This window comes from Mercenaria mercenaria, chromosome 3, assembly GCF_021730395.1.
Source record: "Mercenaria mercenaria strain notata chromosome 3, MADL_Memer_1, whole genome shotgun sequence".
Taxonomy (NCBI): domain Eukaryota; kingdom Metazoa; phylum Mollusca; class Bivalvia; order Venerida; family Veneridae; genus Mercenaria; species Mercenaria mercenaria.
In genome coordinates this window covers 86,126,020-86,144,338 of record NC_069363.1, presented here as the reverse complement: position 1 = coordinate 86,144,338, position 18,319 = coordinate 86,126,020, and the positions used below count along the sequence as shown (strand labels likewise).

The 18,319-nt window shown below is 33.4% G+C and overlaps 1 protein-coding gene and 1 long non-coding RNA gene across 2 annotated transcripts in view; one reads left to right on the top strand and one right to left on the bottom strand.

Annotated features, from left to right (window-relative positions):
- Nucleotides 1-383: 383 nt before the first annotated feature.
- LOC128555758 (uncharacterized) lies at nt 384-17,163 on the bottom strand. The gene is made up of 3 exons (XR_008370335.1): nt 16,775-17,163; nt 1,374-1,455; nt 384-489 (listed from the first exon to the last, which is right to left on the bottom strand). It is a non-coding gene; the product is annotated as an uncharacterized LOC128555758 (long non-coding RNA).
- Nucleotides 15,814-18,319, top strand: part of LOC123524173 (uncharacterized) — a 51,466-nt gene continuing 48,960 nt past the window's right edge. Inside the window, exon 1 of the mRNA XM_045302155.2 lies at nt 15,814-15,952. The gene's annotated coding sequence lies outside the window, so the exon portion shown is untranslated. The remainder of the gene's footprint in view (nt 15,953-18,319) is intronic.

Below are 18,319 nucleotides of genomic sequence, written 5' to 3'. Positions count from 1 at the left end.
TGAATTTAATGCTGAAACCTTTGTTTGTATCTAAGTTAAATACCGTGTTTGCATAGCGACGTTTTTCTCGTTTAATGACTCTAACAGTCACTAGAATGATCATTAGGCGTACTGTCCCTCACTTGTTTCTAAAGATGCCGGTAAATTAAGTAACAAAGATTGCATAAGTAAAATATACAAGGATAACTTTTCCAAGGCTTAGCATAGAATGCAACAATGCAACAAATTGGCAGACACGGTTTAATTGAATCTGTTCAAGAGAGAAAAAGAAACGTGCGACCCCCTTCATGATGCCTATCACTGGCTCAAGCGGATTTCAATTATTTGTAAAATTATGATAAACTCCGCGATTCAATATGACCTGAAAATACATATTTTGCAGACTTTGGGAAAACAGATACTTACATTTTTTCCCAAAAACTGTGTTGCACTGGATGTGTAGTACTCCGCAATGTGTATATTCAACTCCTTTTAATAAGTCACTTGCACCTTAAATATACATGTTTATAAGATAGAATTATAGAAATAAACAAACATCGTTTATATTTGATAAGAAAAAAATATTCAAATTTCTTTCTTATGCTTGGAGGTAGCGTTTTTGGAAAGTATACATTGTATTGGATATATGTTCTTGTTTTTCAGCTGACAACGAATATATCAAAAGCTGGACTTACTATAAAACTGAAGATAGACTAAGAAATTGCGTGTTTTTTAAATTCATATTTCAATTGATTGTATTGCTTTCAAAATACCTTTACAAGCTTCTTTTGCAATTTATACCCAAGTAACTCAAGAATATTTAGAACTGATTATAGTAAATAGGAAATTTGCACTCTTATAGAACGACAACGAAACAAAATTCAAAAATATAGACAACGACTACGAAACGAAAGTCAAGAATATAGACTCACTCTACGAAACAAAAATCAAGAATATAATCAACGACTACAAAACGAAAGTCAAGAATAAAGACAAGGATAAAGAAATTCAATATAAACCACGTCAACGAAAGGAAAGTCAAGAATATAGAAAACGACTGCGAAAGAAAAGTAAAAAAATAGACACGACTACTAAACTGAAGTCAAGTATAGACAACGACTGCAAAAGAAAAGTCAGGAATATAGACAACGTTTATGAAACAAATGTCAAGAATATATATAACGAATACAAAAGAAAAGTCAAGAATATGGGCAACGTCTACGAAACGAAAGTCAAAAATAAGCACAATGACTACGAAGTAAACGTCTGTGAAACGAAAGTCTAGTAATAAACAACGAGTCAAGAATGTAGACTGCAACTACAAAGCAAACAAGTTTAGGAAAACAGTGGGGTATGCATTTTTATGGTCAAAGGCACTAATAAAAATGTATTACCTATATTTAAAGGTTCTTTAATAATCGTCATTATCGATCATATTTGTTGAAATCATTGTTCTGTAACGAATTCATAATTTACCTGAAATATACATATCATCCTTTGCTTAAATTGTATGTAAGACTTTAAACAACGTGTGTAAACTTTCACTATGCCAATTGTTAACGAATTTCACTTGACGAATAGTAAAAGAATATGTAGATATAAAATAAGTTTACACAAGAAATAGCTTTAAAAAAGATACACGGCAACATTAAACAATGTACACTTTAAGCTACGAAACGTGCATGCACTCTGCACTTTTACATAAGATATCGTATTTATACAGCCAAATTGTACACTTTACATCATAATTATATTCATCAAAATCTAGGAAAGCTTTGACAAAAAAATGTCAGACTTAAAAGGAAGGGCCGAAAAGTGGGGAACAAAATGACAAATATGAAAAAATGTGAAGGAACCAAAGTGGAGACGAGTTGGTTAGAGGACGAGTTTACTATGGGACTAGTTGACTGTAAATCGTTTACGGGAGATCACTCTGTATCGGAACTCTGCAACAGTTTTATTACCGAATCGACGAAAATCGGGATCGACCCCTCTACGCTAACATGTGATTTACCAAATGGGATATCATTTCGAATTAGAAATTGAGTACTCTTGGCGCTTGCAAAGAGCGTCTGACTTCGGGTGTTTTATAAGCATAATTATGCTTTTTCCTTGTGCCTAATAAGCGTTCACATAACTTGTCCGGACCGCAACGTCTTGCACATCAGTAAAAATATGGGCAGTGTTGATTTTTTAATCCAAAATCTACTTACAAATTAATACAAACGCATATTTGTGCGTAAGCTGATGGTCTTAAATGACTCGACTAAAGCGGTAAACACGAGTTATTTCCTGTTTCCTGAAATCGATTTCCTGTTGAGACAGTGCCTTATTTCATATTATCTAATATTCAATTTGAAATCCTGTGGAAATTTTTGATAGTCAATGTTTTCCCTGGATAGTAAAAACTTAAGATAAAATAGTGGCGTAGCCATAAAGAAAAATGTAGTTTTATACAAGGGGAAAATCGTAAGATCAAAAGCTGACTTCTGTTAGCAAAAGTTAAATTTCATGCTTAATGTTAGAAACAATGGCGTTGTATTTGCTATGAAATGAGACGGTTAACTCTTTGATTACAATCTATAACAAAAACAAATATACATAATTATTGTTTCATAAATCTATTATTTCTAAAATAGTCAGTTACATCGTAACAGAAACTGGTGAATGACGACATCCATTCACTGTTTCTGTATTCCTCTAAAAGCATGGCGTTATTCCAAATGCACTAGGTTAGCACATTTTTCAACTGTTAATGACATATAAGACAAATCATTTTTTGAAGCCTGAAAAGAGATTTGTACTTGTCTCCATAAACTACTTAAAGTGGGAAAAAGTTGACCCTTACCAATGTAAAATAAATATAAACTGAAGTGAAATGAATAATTTAATATATAGTATCAAAAGAAAAAAAAAATATAAATTATATAATCAATGCAAAGTTTTCACCATAATTACTTTTCTTGCAAAAGAATGAAGCAGCATGAAAATAGTTTGTGAGTAAACACTGTCATAAACTGATAAAGTGCCTCAGACTTGTACACTGTGTACATTGCATGATAATCAGTCATGGAAATAGCATTTATAAATTGTAGGGGTACAATTTCAGTAAGCGACAGAAATGTATTTAGACATTTTGTTTGTTTGATATTTAGATGTATTTCCAGATTACATTGTTTAAAAAAGACTATATAAATGTATTAAATATTATCAGGTATTAATAATGAACATTATATGCCAAGTATATTTCTATAAATAACAAGAGTAGTCCGTAAGACAGCGCGCTCCACTGTTCGGCGATTTGACAGTAAAATGAATATATGTCTCAATAAGAGACCTCTACCTTAAAAGGAAGATACAAAAGAGGCATGACTCCGTAAAGAACACAAACTAGAGTTATTGAGATTGTTACCACACATGCAGATGATGATGGTAAAACTCTATTTTGAGTTTCAAGTCATAATCTTATAAAGTATCAAAGCTATGTCCAGAAAATGAAGATTGTCGAAAAATTAAAGTATGAAAGGGGCATAATTTGGTCATAAATACAAATCAGAGTTATTGGGACTGTTACCACTCATGCAGATGATGTTGATAAACATACATTTCAAGTTTTAGGTCTTTGTCTTTTATTGTACTAAAGTATCATCAAGAAAGCGAAGATTGCCAAAACATTTTAAGTATGAAAGGGGCATAATTCGGTCAAAAATACAATCAGAATTATGCGGATTGTAACAAACATTATAAAGAAATAATTTTAATTTCAAGTCATTTTCTTTTAAAGAACCAAAAATATGTCTATAACAAGGCTTTCAAAAAACGTTACCTTAAAAATAACCTAAGTATAACACCTTGATGACCTTGACCTTGGATATAATGGGCCAAGCCCCTTAACATACTGTGTTTGTCTGCTGGGCAATGTTTATATGAACTTACAGTAAGATATAAGCAAAAGTAATAAAGATATCATAGAAAAACATAGGCGTAGGAGCAGGAAAGGGGGGGGGGGGGCAGCGGGGGCCAGGCCCCCCCCCCCAAAGCAAGGAGAGTGGGGGGGGGGGGGCCAAAGTATAGTTTGGCCCCCCCCCCCCCCAAATATTTTGGAAAAGAGATATAAATTGCAGTCTAATATAACATTTACTTAGCATCATATAATTCTTTTCAACCTGATTTCTGATTTGCATTTGGCCTTCCCTTGTATTCTGACTAAAAATGTCTCTTTCCGTAGTGTGAGTACTGAAATCTGTACGGGCCGCGCCAAGAATCGTTTACATTTTATAAAAATAATATATCATTGAGCGCAATCACTACAGTTCCGGTTTGAGCGTCTGCAAAATCAATGTAGGCCTAACTATTAAGCCTGTTTACGCATGTAAACGTTATGTATTTTTTGTTTTTCATTGTCCGTTCAAGGGAAATGATATTTCCACAACTTTATACCACAATTAGACAAATGCAGTGCTAATTGATTGTATGTCCAGGGCTTCAACAGAAGAATGTAAAAAAATGGCATACTTAATTAGAACAATCCATAATATGACTGATTATGACAGTTCAGTGCCTAGTCGTATGTGTATTTGAGGCTTTGTCACGAATAATGCACTGAGGATACCATGCCGCTAACCCCCCCCCCCCCCCCCCCCCCCCCCCACAAACCGCCGGTCGAAAAGGTTTGGACCCATGAAAAACAAAGGTTGCCGAAAAACTTCAACCTTAAAAATAACCTAAGTATAACAACTTGATGACCTTGACCTTGGGTATAATGGGTCAAGCCCCTGAACTTACTTTGTTTATCTGCTGGACAATGTTTATATGAACTTACAGTAAGACATAAGCAATAGCAACAAAGATAGGACACAAAAACAAAGGTTGCTGAAAAACTTTAACCTAAAAAATAACCTAAATATAACACATTAGAGAACTTGACCTTTGGTATAATGGGCACAGCCCCTGCACATACTTTGTATGTTCGACAATATTTATGTGGACTTACAGTAAGATATAAGCAAACGTATCAAAGATATGACACAAAAACAAAGGTTGCCGAAAAAACTATACAGTAAAGTAGTACTGAGAAAAGCGTTCTTTGCCATATTGGCTTGTAGTTGTATTAAATCTGAGTCAGTGTAAAGTAATAATGTCGTTCCTTTTCAGTGTTAAGTTATCAAGTAAAGGTTGCACTTCATTTAGTAATCAAGTAAATATTGGAAACTGTTTGATTCTGAAAATTGAATGCCACAATATAAAGAACCCCGGCCTACAATATTTTAACTGACTGAATTTTACCTGCCATGTCAGACAGACAAAATCGCAGTGTTAAACGTTTTTCATCCCAGCAGTATGTATTGCATATATATTCTGCTTTTTTTTTTTGTTTTTTTTTTTTTGTTTTTTGTTTGGTCAGCAATCAAAAGTAACAAAAATTATAATGATCTATGGATTGTAGATATGCACCGTAAACGTTTATTTCTACAGATCTACATGGTTAAGTTAAATTTAAACAGCGTATGACATTTTCATACAACTACTATAAACAGAAAATGAGAATAAGGTGGCAATTACAAACCACAATATCTCAAACTCTTATATATATTATGTATTACGATGATTAGTCATTAATCACCTGATATTTACTAACCTATATTTTTTATATTTTCCGAAACTCAGGGTTCCCGTCAGTTTATTTATATTGTCAAGTAACTGGAACACTTCCCTGTACTAAATATACTGTGTACCTATCTCTATTCGTTGTAAGATGAAGAAATATAAACAACTTTTTTTAGGTTTAATGCAGATGTGTACATAATCTGGTTTATAGAAGGTAATAATGTTGTCCTAATATGTATACTTTTGAAACAAAATCAATAAATTGTGACTATTTTATATAGACAAAAAGAACTTTAAACACTGATGTTATGCTCCAATTTATGACAGTTTTACGTTATAAACTGAATATCTAAGCAGATAATTTCAAACTTGTTCCTTCAAAAGAAAGATACTAGTAATGTCAACGACCTTGACTAACTTATCAAAATTTTAAACAATCATTTTGAAAGAAAGTGACTTATATATTTTTTTTTTGTTGGGTTTAACGTCACATTGACACAATTATAGGTCATATGGCATCTGTTCAGCTTTGTGTGTGTGTGTGTTTGGGTTTAACGTCTTTTTCAACAATTTTTCAGTCATATAAACGACGGTGTCTAGTTGTAGCAGTGAGCACAGTGCCCAACTTTATAGTGCTGCCTCACTGGAATATCACGCCGTAGACACGTAGCATGATACCCCACCCAGTCACATTATACTGACACCGGGCTGACCAGTCCTAGCACTATCCCCTTAATGTGTGGCGCCAAGCGGAACTGCTAGTACCATTTTTTACGTCTTTGGGATGACGCGGCAGGATCGAACCCGACCCGCACTCGAAGCGGACGCTCTACCACTTCAGTCTGAAAAATAAAACTATTCGATATCTGGTTTATTAATATTACCACATCGATTTTGCTTATTTGACGTGTATATATGCTCATATTTCAACAAATGTTTTGTATGTCGGGGTGTATGTTGGCTTGAAATGTCAAAATTTAATTTGAATTTTTTTTTTTCTAGTAGTTACCATTTACTTAAATAACAAGTGACAAGTACAAACTTATTCATAATTAAAAGCGAATCTGTTTTCTTTGATAAAACTAGACATATTGATCGCATTATCACTTACGTTTGTCAAGGTCTGTTATCTTGGGCAGAGACATGTTTACATATACGTCACGTCGTCTTAACATATTTGGGCATTCACCTTGACGTTGTTTATTGTGCTTTGTAGCTCGAAGATAGTGCTATCGGCATCTATTCATTTCTGAACAATGCATCACTCACTAGATTTTAAAAGTTATTATTGAAGATAAACTTTAATTGCAGTTTGTTAAATTTTCATTCGGTTATTGAATACAACAAGTGTCTGCGAAGCGCGAAGCGTGTGCCTCATTCAATACCCGGTCACTTTATATACTTTATTTAGATGATCTGCCAATGTTAAAAGCAGATGAAAACTACTACGTCGCCATTCATTTAAAGGGAAATTTTAACATATTTAGGATACACCTTAATGGCAAAGTTAGAGCCTTTATGAAACACAAAGTGTACGAATTTGATGACAGCTATTGCAAGCTTTGAAAATGTTAAAAAAATAAATGCAATGTTGAGAATTACGAGGGCTATTGAAAACATAGCGTAGATTTCTGCTTTCAAACGGCATCATAGGGAATTGTGAAATATACAATTTTCATTCGCAATTTTTGTGTTATTTGGTCATATTTTCTAACATTGCTTCTGAGACTCGAAGAAAGTTTCAGCTACCAAGGCTAAACATATCCGGCGCAGTCGCTTTTTCATCTGCCATGATTTGAAATCGCTAATGTTTGAACTTGTTTAACAGAAAGCGTGCCAAGTGCAGCAACACGTCAAGGCGCAATTCACAGAAAGTATGGTCTGATTCGGACGTGGGAGGTGGAATTAAACAATGTTTAAACTGAATAATGAATGTTATAACGTCATCGATTCGCAAAGATAATTGGACAGTTTTAAGTTATGTAGAGATTTTGGCAACCACTAACTGAAATTTATAAATTGATCTAGATGACGCCACAGCAATGGTAGTCATTTGTGTCTAATTGTCAAGTTATTCAAACTATTTACAAATGTTTCAGCTTTGCTAAAAGCCGAGGGAAGTAGACCAAAAAAATGTGATACGACGTTAACGTCAAACTATGGTACCTCGTATGAACTTCAAGACAAACTTCTCACGGTGCACAGCCTGTCTGAGATGATTTGCGGAAGTGTTCATACTTCTTTTCAGTATTCTAACCAAATAACTGATGATGACTTAGGTATTGCTTATAAAATTTAAGCACTATGAATTAATGCAAACTTAGTGGAAGCATATCGCTGAAGTCGAGACGTCGTTAGCGTCATTAAAATATTATCACCGTACTTCGATTTTGTGAAAGTGACTGTTTTCGAGGAATTATAATTTTTAACTTTACGATAATAATCACGTCACATTTGCCTAGAATTTGTAGAAAAATTGCAAATCGCGATAATGTATTTCTTGTTTTGTTTTATTAAAGTATCTAAAAGCTAGAGACAAATCCTACGTTATTTTTTTAACAGCTCACGTATACCTATTTTTGAAAAGTGTATAGAATATTGTATTACAGAAATTAACAAAATACGTAAACGTATTACTAATACATGTAAGCCTTCAGTGTTGGGTTTATATACGAATATCGTTCTTAAAATTCTAATTATAGCATACCCCTACGTAATAACTAATTCCGCTTTATTATGTTGAATAAAGGTCCCGTTTTTTTTTTGTTATGCCTTTCTGTAAAGAATATTTTTGTCATATTTTTTAGCACAATTTGTTCTCACATTGACTCAAAATGTCATAACTTCCACTTTCTGTTTCAGTCATTCCGAAATTTTTATCCAAGCCACGCCTTGCGTAAATAAGACACCGGGTACATTATATCATAATGTATACCTAAATATAGCAGTATATCAGCCATGTGAATTTTTGAAATAGTGTAAAGATCACAAAACCGAGCTCTACGCGACTTTAACCTCTCTGGGTCATGGAAATTTTCAAATTGTATTCAGTAGTCATTAAACGTTTTATGAAAAGAGGTTATGACCCGACTGTTTTGAGACACACCGCATGTTTGGTGTTCAGCCCTTTTACAGTTGGACGCTACGCTTTCCTCTTTGATTGTGTCTGACGGAACAGGTGGATGATTCTATGATTAATATAGTTCTTAAATCCCACCAGGACTGAGCTATTATGATTTCCCCGTCTTGTGGCCTGTTTCGTCGGGCCCTTAAGGGTGTTTCCTTTGTTGCTCTGTTTTCTGCAAAGGCAGTGAGTACATGTATGCGTTTTAGGTTCTTAAGGATTGCATTTATATATAAATATATTTTTCTTTCCTGGTTTACATTACATGCCTTCTGTTGTCTTTACGTACATGTATGTTAGGGTTTCACCTGGCGGGAATAACTTTTATTTACACTGTCTTGTGACTTTGAAACATGGTGGGAGTAAGAGTGAGGTTAGGTGCACAATAACCCCAGTGGTGGTTTTGCCACTGACCGTTCCAAGGCGTCCCACTGTGTTCCTGTACTTGTTTCTTTGTCCTTGTGTGTTTGTTGTGTGTGTGTGTGTGCGTGTGCGTGCGCGTGCGCGTGTGCGCGCGCGTGTGTGTGCGTGTATGCGCGCGCGTGTGTGTGCGTGCGTGCGCGTGTGTGTGTTGTGTGCGAGGGTTGTTCGTGTGTGCCTTTTGGGGAGGCTGCGTTTTTGGAGCGTGGCATTCCCTGTTGAATATTCTTCCTTGTTTTTAACGTTAACAGAAAACCACACGTTTAAGGAAATTCATCCTGTAATGTAAAGTTTTCACCGTTCCTTTATTAAAATACCGTTATCATTGAACAATTAAACCATATCAAGCATACAGACATATACGAGTCTTCATGCAACCGAAATGCCCGGCGCAATAAGAATATGTTTTGCTTTTTCATATGTTTTTTCTAAAACTAACGACAATTTTCCGCTACCATAGAAGTTTGACAGGCAAGAAACTCATAGTTTACATGGCTGATGCATGAATGACTGCTTTACTATCCTGCAAAGTTGTTTTTTTTAACTATTGTACCACTTCGGAGATATTACTTTTTGTATCACGTGTTGTCATATACACTAAGCAAAATAGATGCAGCTATGAAAAGCGAACAAAGATCTGAAATTAAAGCGTGTGTTCTTTAGAAATACCTGCGAGGCAGATAGTCAGAAAACTCCATGATTGCAGTATCTGAGAAAATTGCTAACATTTGGGAACGTAAATTTGAAAATGTTCAGGTAATCTTTAAAGACAGTGAAGTCAAATAACATTGCTGCTGTGAGATGTCTGATTGATAGACACGCCAGGTACACGGTGCTTTTTCTTGGCATGTTAACGGGGGAGAACTCATGAGATTCTCACCAAGCACTTGGGTTTATTAAAGGTTTGTGGCTTTGTGCCAAATGGTTGCCTCACTAAGTAGTATGTACACTAGCACGTTTTTGAAAGGTCTTTGAAATCTAGACAAATTAAACTGGTTATGACTGCCACACGAAATAGGTCAATGGTGTAAATGAAATGACTTTCTCATCATAAATTAGCATAAAACAGTTCGGTATAAATAAAAATAAATCACGAATTAGTTCTAACAAGAAGTACATGTATCTTTATAGAGAAACACGACCGCATTAGTCAATGCACGTTTTAACCTGCGAAACGTGCCTAAAAGTGTGTGTGTGTGTGTGTGTGTGTGTGTGCGTGTGCGTGTACGCGTGCGTTTGTGTGTGCGTGTGCGTGTGTATGTGTGTGTGTTGTGTGCGTGTGTGTGTGTGTGTGTGTGTGTGTGTGCGGTGGGGTCGAAATCGTCAAGAGATACAAAATGACATAAATGGGGACGAGTTGACTGCAGAGGAGTTGAAAATCCAATATAATTCTAGGATATTCAATCGTTTACATGAACATATAATTCACGAATGACTTAGCTATAAAGCAAATATGACTTTTATGCCGGAAAGTTAGATGAAATCATATCAAAAATAAAAATTCATCATTTTCTGCTTGTTAAAATTCTATACTTTTGTTAGAAAAGTTTTATGTCTATAAATGAGATCATTAACCATTTAATTAACCTATTGAAATATATCAATTTTTATCAAGCAAAAGTAATTAATAAATTATTTGTCTAAAAGAAAATTAAGTAAAGCGGAGATATGTAAATGGTCTTTATGATTTTAGACACCGTTTGTTTATTTTCAAACTTTTTCAGATTACATAATATTATTTGAAAGATTGTCGTGTTCAAATATGAATGCGTCATAAGTTTGTATATCAAATAGTTTTTGTTTAAATAAACCTATAATATAATTTCTTCTATGAAATACATTGTATTAAACTAAAATAAGTGTTCTTAACTGCCTGTGTTGTGTGGTTTTTACGGTACGAATGCTATCTTAAAAGACAAATTCTATAAGAAAATCAAAAAATCTTTTGAAGTTAGGTATGTTATCTAAAAATATCTATATCGCCAACGTGTATGTAGATCTGAAGTAATTTATCATATGATATTCAATGCCTTTCTACGGTAACACTACAGAGTTTCTTCAATAAGGAGTGTTACCTATTACTCAATGCGAACACGAAGCAAAACACTTCCCTGTACTTCGGTAAACAAGTAATGGGTTTTATTCTATTCAGGTTAACAATAAAACATTCAATCAGATGGAAATGTGCTTGAATGTATGGTTTAAAGCTAGCAAGTAAATCGCCAACCTTCATTACCTGTTTATGGAGTACAAAAAGTCATTTTGACCGAGTTTATTATCAAATTCATAGGTAACTATGTCGAAACTTTCTGTGCTTAACAAACCAATAGCTCATTTCTCTTCTGATTTTCAGTCGCTTTCATTATTATTTGTGATGATGTTATGATGAACGCTAAGTGATGACGTGATGATAATAAATTATGATGAATACCCGTGAGGTATGATGATGACGAATACTGATGATTATCAATAATAACTATAATGATGAACGATGATGCAAATGAATTTGAATAACAATGATAATGATATTTGATGAACGATGGTGATAAACGATGATTAATATATATTGGTGAGTGGTGACACTGAATAATATTATTGGGATCAATAATGATGAACGATGGTGAATAATCATAAAAAAATACTAACTATAATAAATGCTTATGATGAATAATGGCGAATAAAAATGATGATGATGATGATGATGATAATTATAATGATGATGAAAAATATGAAGAATGATACAGAAAGACGATAATGAAGGAACTATAATAATGACGAACGATGATAATGACTGATGATGATGAACAATGATGTTGTTGCTGATGATGGATGATGATGATGATAATGATGTTGATAATCTGTTCCTTTCTATCAACGTACATCTGGAGCACATATTTATGAATGTCCATGAAATTATATTGAGACCATCAAATATCTTAGGGGAAACCCCCCAAAATTTGTAAATTTTGCTTTTACGATGACATTCGGTTTATAAATAGTTACCATTTTGAGATCTCAAATGTGGTCATGTGTGTTAGATCTATAATAACTACCATTGATTTCGGGGTGTCATTCTTTTTTAGGAAGAAAGTGGCTGATTTCTAAAAAAGATGATTGTGTGGTCTTATGATCCTAATATTACCACAACATTCTTTGTTCATTTGACGTTAGTAAAGGCATTTATGGCCAAAATGCCAAATAAAGGAAAATATGGCAAAGAATTGATCTTTTGAGTAAGTATCTAACAACGTATAAAAAGTATAGAAAAGAATCATGATGCAAATGTCTATTTTGGGGTAAAATGTTAAAAATATCAATGAAACTGCGTATTTCTGGAATCAACCCATAAAAACAGACTTATGCATCTAAAGATGTCCCAGTTTGGCACAACATTTAAACCAGAATTATCGTCGATTTTCTGTCAACTTGTCTCATAATTATCATTGTTTTTACATATGATAAGCTAGTTATAGTTAGATACAGTATGCAGTTTACCTAAGACGGAAAACATACTGCCAACAGATTCAATATAGGGCAATAGTGAAGTATACAGACAAAATTGCCGAGTCATTCAGCAGTAGAAATTGTCGTAGAGCAGCGATAACTTCCTTATTTATCAACAAAACATATGAGTACTCTATGGATATTTATTCTTAGTAAGATCGTTTTCCATCTGATAATCATGGTTTTGAGGCAAAATTACATTAAAAGTTGTTTTCAGTTTTTTTTTTCTTTTTCACTAAATAGAAACATGGCGCGAAAGAAATGGCATAATGACGGATTCAAAAAGTCCTCAGTTTATTTTGCTCTGTAGAGCTATTTTCCTTATTTTCTTTGCAATTTTTTGCTAAAATGACATGAGAGATCAATGCTCGGCATGCAGGTAGCATTTTTCACAATGAAATAATAACATGACAGAATTTGTCGTGGAAACTTAGATTGTACACCATTTCTTATTTTTTAGCTTATTTTGTACTTTGTATTATATCAACAGTTTCTAAGGTTTTATGGCAATTTCAGTAACGTATGACAACTCGTCAAATTTTGCCAAAAATAGCTGTCAAGACATAATTTCCAATCAGTTACCATAACTGTAGCCTTCTTTTGCCCTGTTTTGTCATTTTCTGCTCTGATCTGCAGTCAAAATACACATTTAAACTGTTAAATATGTTCAATTTTACCTCTAACTACTAGAAATTAGCAATCTTTAGGCTACCGGTAAGGCCAATATGCAGTTTTTGACAAAAAATACAATACACTCAAAACATTGAAAATGTGATAATTTTGTTTTATATAAATATAATATTTAACACAAAATTGCAATAAATATGTCATTTTCTATCAAACTCCACTCAAAGTAAACCTTTTCCATGCTCATCTGGCCAGATTTCAATTTGTACCAATTTTCCCTTGTAGGTTAGAACACATCAAATAGCTGTTCTTTTTTCTATATAAAATTGTCATATTTCCAATGGCTGCAGCACACATCAGGACCATCTCTAAATGTCTGTAACTTACATTTTCTTGAAGAATATTGTCAGTACTGAATAAAAATCAGAAGAAAAGTTGGAATCATGTTTGATGCAAGAATTTATTTACCTATTCAGTGTCTGTATGCCTAAATGACCTTGTTCCGGCCATTTTGGAATTGGGAAGCCATCTTGAATCTGTTAAAGACTGAAGTTAGTGTGTTTTGAAATAAATGTGTGTTTCTTCTATGATGCTGGTCATCTTTCATACTATTTGAGCTTTGTGAAATACTTAAACGGTTTCCTGTATAATGAGTATTTAATGGCGGCCAACTTGGATTTTGGTAGCCATCTGGGATGTTTGTTTTGAAAATAGTCATGAGATTAAATTGTTTGTGTTAGAATTCTCTAATACCATGCAAAATTTCGTTTTCTTATAACAATATTAGCATTATTATTGGTCAATTCCAGAAATTCACAGTTTCAATAATATTTTTAAACTTTCACCCCCCCCCCCCCCCCCCCCCCCCCAAAACAAAAATGCATTTTGCACCATGATACTTTTCTATACTCTTAGTATGCTATTACATACATCTTGTATAATGCTTTCACCAAAAATCTTCTTTTTTTGCGATTTTTCCCCCTATTTTCATAAATGGTGTTTACTAGTATGCATGTGTCCAGTTTCGTAGTAAAAAGGGGTTTTTACTGATTGAATCTTTGTTGATGCAAACAAAACAAAATTTTACGTCAAACTTAAATGTATCTCACGCCGGAGCTTGCATTATAATATTTAGTTAAATCGATCATATTGCAATTTCTGATGAATAAAGTCTTACGAGGATTAACAGATTATTAAAGGTCACATCAGGCAAGAGACCAAAACCAAGTTTTCCATTATAACATTCTTGTTCGTAAATCGAAACATGACATGTATATCTAGTCCCATTTTATATATATATATATATATATATATATATATATATATATATATATATATATATCTTATTTCCACTATACTAACGGACGAAAAACATGAATAGTGATACTTTATTTGAGTATTTTTCGCGTGAATAATATGACCCCCTGTTTACAGCGTCTAAATGTTGCTGGGAAAAAGCTGTTTCATGAAACCTTGTTGAATACACATGAAATGTAGCAAAATTGTCAAAACACAAGATAAAATACTTTAAACGCAGTAAAAGGTTTGTTTAATTTTAATCTTTTCTTGAGTTTACATTACTTACTGGTTATAACGGGCGAATCTTTACCTCATTCCCATGAAGACGATAACCTTATTCTCTGTTACTATTTGTATGGGTAGTTTCTGTCTTATGAAGGAATGATTCTCATCTTATTTCTCTATATCATTATTAAGTATCACCCAGTAAAAACACGTTACGAAGTTTCATTAACTCCCTGGGGCCGAAATGCGACTATAGGCGTTATATTTTCTACCCCTGTTGCGTCGATATGCGACTATACGCGCGTTATCAGGACTCCTCAGGACGGCGATTGACGAGTATACTCGCGGCACCGAGATCATGATAATTGCGATAAGTACTTGTTAATTTTTGATAATCTTAACAAAAGCAAAAATACTTTGCATACTGTTTTGCTTTTTTTTTTTTTGCTGTAATAACTACTAGTTGTGCTAATAATTAGTTCCCTTGTTAAAATAAATGTCTGTAACTATGCGGTGATGTAAATGAAATAAAAACACGATCTCCGCTGTGTTCGTTCATATTGTATTTCAAAAGAGTAAAATAATGTCGTCGGCCAGAGATCTTTCTTAAAATGAAGAAAATATTTATTTATTATCATGCTGATTCTGAAATATCAGTTCCGTCGGATGATGATTCGATGCGATTCCATTATCAGATAAATGAATGGTCGGAAAATGTTAAGTTTAGAAGGCTGAAATATTGGTACACTTACATCACATACGATACAAATAGATAAAAATAACACAACGAATCATGTTTCATAAAATACAAAAAAAAAGAATATGTAAATAAACGTATGTTTGTAAATTTAATAATTATTCAAAGATGGATGTAAATATTACAACTTAACTGTCTCAGCGCGTGACACACAACATTTGTGTACATGTTTAGAAATAGATTATACATCAAAATAAACCACTGATATTCACACAAAAACAGGTGTAAATTTATGTAATGCTGATGTAAATATTCAGTGATGCATTTCTATTTATTAGAATTTAATGTTCAAATATCTATTAAACGCAATAGGTGTGTTAAAATTGTTTAGTGAAAATTTTGTTCTATTTGGATATAAGCTACGGACGAAATTGGATATAAAAAATAATTGTTCAAACTTCGAGTACTTTGTAAGTATATTTTAATTTTCACCAAAGTTAATAAATGTTCCCTGCATGTTTTCAACTGACTGCACGCGAGTGTGATTATGATAAGGTTAGATAATGTTCTTCGACGTCAGGTGGTAATTCTTATCCCGCCGCAGCAGGTATGTTACGATATCGGCCTCAGGGAGTTAAGAAATGTTTAGACTTTACAAAAATATTGACATTTTTCCTAAGGCTCCTGTCAATTAATGCCCAGATCTAGACTTAACGTAATTGTATTGCATAAAATGTGTATTTTAGGGAAAAAACACACAGGCATAAATAGGCACACGTGCCAGAAAATTGGTGAAATATTAAAAGAATATATTCAAATTTACGCTTATTTTTGCATGAAAAAAATGTCTTCTTTTTCATCATTGGAAAGATATTGATGACCAGTAACACTATCTGTCCTCCGACTAAAGTCATATTTAGCTGTCATATTGGTTAGAGACCATCAGTTGTTGCCCAAAAAACTTCAATTATAACATTATGGCGTGTACGGCCTTCCATAAATCGAAACATGTCTATCTTATCACATATTTTTCAAGAACTATTTTAGTTTCAACATGATAACGGAGGAAAACATAAGAATAGTAAAGACTTATTTGGACTTATTTGGAGCCTCTGTGAGACATGAGTTTTACAAAGAAAATGACAGTAGTAGCAAGTTTTAAGTTAAATACCATTTTTGATAGAATTAGGTATAATAGATATAAACAGAATAATTATATGATCAAATCATTAATACTGATCACACGCGAACTTCATTTTAAAGAAAGGAGGTAATTTAAAAGTATAACATACCAATTTACTCTAGGTAATATTCAATCCTTCTTTATAAAACGATTATGAACGTCACATTTCCTTTTTTATATATTTCCATACTGTTCAACGATAAATTATACTTCCGGTTAAACGTTATTTCCACATAAATCTAGATGTCATTATTCACATAATCGATGCTTTATTTAATTCACTTATTCTAACAGTTTGTGTCTAAATCACGCTTTAAATGAAATGCGCAAATGTATTTCTACCGGGTGTATTATATCGGCGTATATAATTATCTAAATATAGTTATAAGTATGTCATACATATATGTTTTTAAACGTGTATTTCGTGGTCTGATTCACAGTGCATACGTTTTAATCAGAGTGACAGCACATGATAACCAAAACATAGGTCGCGAATCCCAGCTCAAAGCGAATTAAATGTTCACCGAGACAATTTAACGGAACACATCAAAAGTTACGTTGGCGAACAGGTTAGTTCAAATAGGTAGATTAAGTGTCCAACCAACCGTTCCATAAATGAAATACTATTATATAAATTTAATTGTTGAAGCCTTTATCACAGGCACACAAACGCTTTAATTAAGCTTGTGGAATGTTATTAGTTTAATAACGGATATCTGTTTTAAAACTATGTTTTGAACATTTTGGTATTCAAAAAAGGTAACTGTAGATTCCCCGGAAGCAAGGATCACAATAATTCAGCATGAGCCATATATCGCAGAGCAGGCCAACCACAAAAAGAAATTGTCTTAGAAATGGGTTGTTTCATACTCTGACTAACATATATTCGTTGACTGTGAAATCTTTAATATTCATGTAGACTTTTTTTCGTGGATTTCATGGTTTAGTCAATCCACAACTATGAATCCCAAGAAGGCCGAACCATTTTTTGCTCGAAAACTGAAATCAATGAATTGACGTCCAAACGCAATAGCTGTTTTGACCACCACCACCATTTCGTGCACAGGAAATAAAAAGATTTTGCAGTATATGAAAGATATAGAATAGGAAATTGGATAAACAAGGGGAGAAGAAGGTAAAATAAAAAACTGCTTAAAGAAAACCAAAGAACTATAGAAAGGTAACTGTTAAAACAAGTATCAGACACAAAACATACCTCTTTGGTGGTTCCCTACTATTAAACTTGTAGAATATACCTACAAGTCTATGAATTGAATATGTTACACAATGTAGTTATTTTCTTACATTTGTCTAGATTTATGCGATGAATGTATCACAAAATGTCTGTAACATGCTACTTTGATTGTTCTTATAATTTCAAGCCGAAATCTACAATAAAGTAAGTCATAGCAGTGAAAAACTAGTAATTTAAAACATCTTTTACATTATATTTCATTTCAAATATACCTGTTAAGATAATCATAGGCATCAAGAAAGCGATCTGTCATAAAACTATCTATAATTCTGACAGCAATCTGCCATCGTAATGTCATTTGTCACCCAGTCTGCCATCCAAAAGGCGATCTGCCCTCCAAAAAGCGAGCTGCCATCCAGAAAGCAATATGCCATCCAGAAGGCGTTCTGCCATCCAGAA